Below are 4,852 nucleotides of genomic sequence, written 5' to 3'. Positions count from 1 at the left end.
GTTGCTGCATGGTCACTGGAGTTCGCAGCTCTGCCTGGGGCAACACCATGTAGATTGGCAGCCTGCTCTCCCGCCGCCCTGACTGCATCAGGTGGGGCCTACAACCTCTCTTGCTGGTCCTTGGCATCAACCAGCCCTACAACGACCCACAAGACAATAAAAAGAAGAAAAATGGATAGGATGGGAATTGTGGGGAAATGGCTGGGGTGTAAATGGGGGTATTACTCGAAGGAGGTGGCCGGTGCCAGACGTGTGCTACGTACAAGGGGGAGCTACGTGACAGGGCAGAAGTCCTGCACATGTAAATTGGGTTTAAACAAAAATTAACTACTTTGGTATTAAGTTTGGCAGGGATGGGGTTAATTGCGTCTCTGTTAAATAGACATGGGGAATGTGACTGGGTCTTGATTGAATAATTGACCATCAATCAAGTCCTAGCCACATGGTATATAAAGGGAGCAAGAACCTTTGTTGAAGAGGGAGAGTCCGTGAAGTCAAACGCCCAGCATAAAGGGTACCTGGTGTGTTTAGTGTGAACCTTTTATTTTGGTCATTTTACCTGTGTATATTTTTGTTTCTGGAAATAAACATACGCCTGTGTGCTTTAACTGCAGCTCTCTGTTTCTGTATCTCCGTTGTGCAGGTAACCAGCCTTGCCAGCGATGCTATCCGTTGACAGTGGACAAAGGCTTCATTCCAAGGTGGCCATATTGTATATACTGTCAAATGGTTCCTTCCATGTCTTGTCACAAGAGCCCACATCTATATAAATTGGATTTACTTTTTTAAGAATAGCATGCCGTAAAGCAGAAACCTATTCTTCAGCATCAGACAGATAGGGGTGTACTCTGCTTAACTAAACAGTCATTATCTCTGTGAATCCAGCTTGGCTCACCCCCAAGCTCATATTATTATTATTATAATTACTATTTTACGGTTCTGCCTTAACAATTTTGAGAGGTTGATCTACATTTTTCTTTTGCATGCTATTGTTTTATTACTTCAGTAATTGTGCCAGGTTATTGCACGTGCATGCTTGCCATGACTACATAACTTTTAGAGGAAAATGAGACATACGTTACACTAATATTTCCTAAAATGAGTGTGCATGTATTGTAGTCAGCTAAGTTTAAATGTGTATAATATAGTTCATGTTTTGTGTGTTTGTTTTATACAGACATAATGAGTAGGCTTAATACATCAGAAACATATTATTATTATTATTATTATTATTATTATTATTATTATTATTATTATTATTATTCAATTAATCAATGAATTAATTAATTAAACAGCTACTGCAATCTGATGTGGATGCTGACTAATGAATGCCTTAGGAGACCTCTGTAAACTAAACACTTCTCTTCTGCTAAGCAGCAGCCTAATGAATCTCCACTGGGTTTATTTAATGTTCTGTAACAATTCACAGCTTCATTAGAAAACACTTCACTACTCATAAGGCCTACCACCCACAGTAAAGTATTTTAACACTTTATGCTTTTCTGATAAACTAGTGCAGGTACAGGGAAGCGGAATCTTTTTATTTATTTATTTATTTTTAACTATTTTGAAGCAACGTAGGTAATGGAAATTTTCCATGTAATTAAAAATTGAAATTAACTACAAAACTAAGAACTAAGTTGCTGTGAAGAGCTGTTAAATTATTTCAATATTTTTTAGAGTACTTTTTTTGTTAGCTTTACATTGTTTTTGTATTGCTGTCTAAAAAATGCATCTTAAATAAGGCCCTTTGTTTTCACATTAATTACATCATTTATTTTGTTAAACCACTTGTCAGTTGACTGAGCTTCATAGTTTTATCTCAGAATATGTGTTTGTCTATTCGTCTATGCTCTGAACATACACATTTCATTTCCATGTATTTTATAGAGAATACTTGTTTTATCATATTGCTGGAGAACTGAATAGCACATTTGCAATATGATAGTGACTTTAAGGTTATTAAGTTGAAGGTTTGGAGCTAAAATTGTAATCGATACAAGCAGTTTTTTTTTGTTCTTTTGATTTTTGCAACTCCTAGAATTTAATAATCTCTGGATTACACATGGATTGTGGTTTATATGTTGTTAGTTTAATATGTACTTGCAGTTTAACAACCAGAAAGAAAGAAAAAAGATCACATATCAGAGCCCATTAGTTCAAAGAACCCAGCGAAGTAGTAGCAATGTTTTTTAATGATTCACACTTGTTAATACCCTGCACATAAACAAATAGAAATTCTGAGACATTGTGGAAAGTGCAAATTCATTTTGCTGAATAGTTTACTACGAGAACTAAATTAAAAGAAAAAAAAAGAGCTTAACTGAATTTGCATGTATTCAGCTGCGTGCCTGATGTGCTGCATATGCTATATTACTGTATTACATTTCTTATGAAATTAAAAAGTGTCCTTTGAAACATGCAACATTTTGCTGTGTGTAATAAAAAGTACTGCAAAAAAAGCAATGCATTTGATTATATATATATATATATATATATATATATATATATATATATATATATATATATATATATATATATGTGTGTGTGTGTGTGTGTGTGTGTGTGTGTGCATTGCTTTTTTTGAAAAAAACGTCATGTAATAATATTGTATTATACACAACAAAATGTTACATGTTTCAAAGGACTTTTTTATATATATATATATATATATATATATATATATATATATATATATATATATATATATATATATATATATATATATATATAACAAGCAGGTTCTGTTGTTTAGTCTCCCCACTTAGTTAGGAGTCACTACTGTTGCACAAGTAGAATGATGTACTGTAGTTAACTAATTTAGGGCTTCGATTCTTCTTCTTCTTCTTCTTCTTCTTCTTCTTCTTCTTCTTCTTCTTCTTCTTCTTCTTCTTCTTTATTTATTTATTTATTAGCAGTCACCCTTATCCAGGGAGATTTACAATTGTTATAAAATATCACATTTCAGAATATCACGTTACAGATAAGAATAAAGTACAAGAAAATCGGTAGCAAAAGATTAAAATCAAATAAGATGAAAACAAAGAGAATAAAGTAATAATTATATGTAAGAGCGGGTTGGACTAACTATCTGCTTATAGGAGTAAAGTCTAGTAGTATTATCGATGAATGGGTGAGAATGATTTCAAATAAGAGCAATTACAAAAAATGTGAGTACAGACACCTGTCAGGGTAAAGTCAAATACAAGATACAGGAAGTAGTTCCAATTAAGAGCAGTAGTAGAATATGGCAAGGTATGGAGCTGTTCAGTGCAAGGACAAGCTGATGCAAGTACTAGTATAACTGGGTGCCGGTCAGGGGTTGCCTGTATCTGGTTTCAGATATAATGGCAGCTTGGCCTTTGCCTTGGTCACAACAGTTTTCTTTTGTTCCTACATCGAGCAACTGGAAAGAAAAGAAAACTTTAAACAAACACTCTCTTGTTGGGTTAATGAGTTGTAATTGGACACAAATTAGAAAATAGCATTAAATTTATCATAAACAACTGTTACAGAAGAAAAAAGAGTTGAAAGATCTTCTGTCACTTTTCTGTTGTGGTAATACATTAAGATCGAGGTCAATTGGACAGTGTTCTGGCAATTTACTAAAAAAACGACTACCAGCCTTTCAAAGAGCAGCACTGTGTCTCATCTAACTGCTAATGATACACTCTGCTAAGTGAAGGCTGCTGCAAGTACCACGTGGTTCTGAAATAGAGAAATTGTTGATTTGACAATTTTCTCACATGTTATAATGATTCATTATTGATTTGAAAGTGTAATGCAAAATCACAAACTAAAGGGGCACTAAAAAATAGAGAGGATGGGCTTTGTATCGATCATTAATGCAGAATGACACAATGGTGGTTGAGAGATCTTGTATTACCTTGTATTGTATTACCTGGATAATGACTGCAGCAGCACTGTGAAAATATGACCCTGTAAACTGTATTTGTTTAATGAACCCACATTAGTCCAGGCACAAGATCATGTACAGTTGTAACAAACATGAGCCATGTAGAATGAACAGACATTTACAAAATTTAATTTACAAAATAACAAGATCTCTCTCTCTCTCTCTCTCTCTCTCTCTCTCTCTCTCTCTCTCTCTCTCTCTCTCTCTCTCTCTCTCAGATGGGAACAGAGAGTCTCAGGAGCTTTAGATTTGCAGGTATGAGCTGGTGTGCAGTGGGCGTGGGTTACTGTGTATCATGCTGTTGTTTATGGGGTATACCCTTTAACATGCTGAGCAGCAGAAACTGCATTTGCAATTTCAAATGGAGCAGACAGTCTGTTAAATGCACCTACAGAGTTTTAAAACCCCTCATTTGTGTTGTTGTGATGTGTTATTCCCTTATTTTTTTATTGTTCTGGTTGGGAGAGTTCTTATATTCAAAAGTGAGCTGCTTAAATGTCTAACTGAATTAATTCCCGTTCCTTTTTTGATAACAGCTATGTCCAAAGAAAATGTGTGTCTGCCCTCCACGTTAATAAACATAGTTGGTGAACTGGATGTCATGTGCCAGCTCGATCACCCAAAACAGCGCAACAACATATAGACCAACAAGTTCTTGATGCCCTCTCAGAACTGACCAAATAAAATTGCAAATGCAAATATTTAACACAACAGGAAATCCAACACAACTTAAGGAGAGAATCTGTGACAGCATGAGCCTCCTCAGATCGCTGCTGTCCAATTGAAACTGGCCACTGAGGTAACCTTGCCCACCTGTCTCACAGGCAGCCACTGATTCCAGAACACCTCATTTTGTTGTTGACAAGAGTTTGTGCAGGATGCAGCAGGCAGTAGCAATTTTGGGAACAAACTAATGCTGCACTTCAGTCCGTTTCA

The sequence above is a fragment of the Polyodon spathula genome, chromosome 9 (genome assembly GCF_017654505.1).
Source record: "Polyodon spathula isolate WHYD16114869_AA chromosome 9, ASM1765450v1, whole genome shotgun sequence".
Lineage (NCBI taxonomy): Eukaryota > Metazoa > Chordata > Actinopteri > Acipenseriformes > Polyodontidae > Polyodon > Polyodon spathula.
This window is presented reverse-complemented; position numbering follows the sequence as displayed.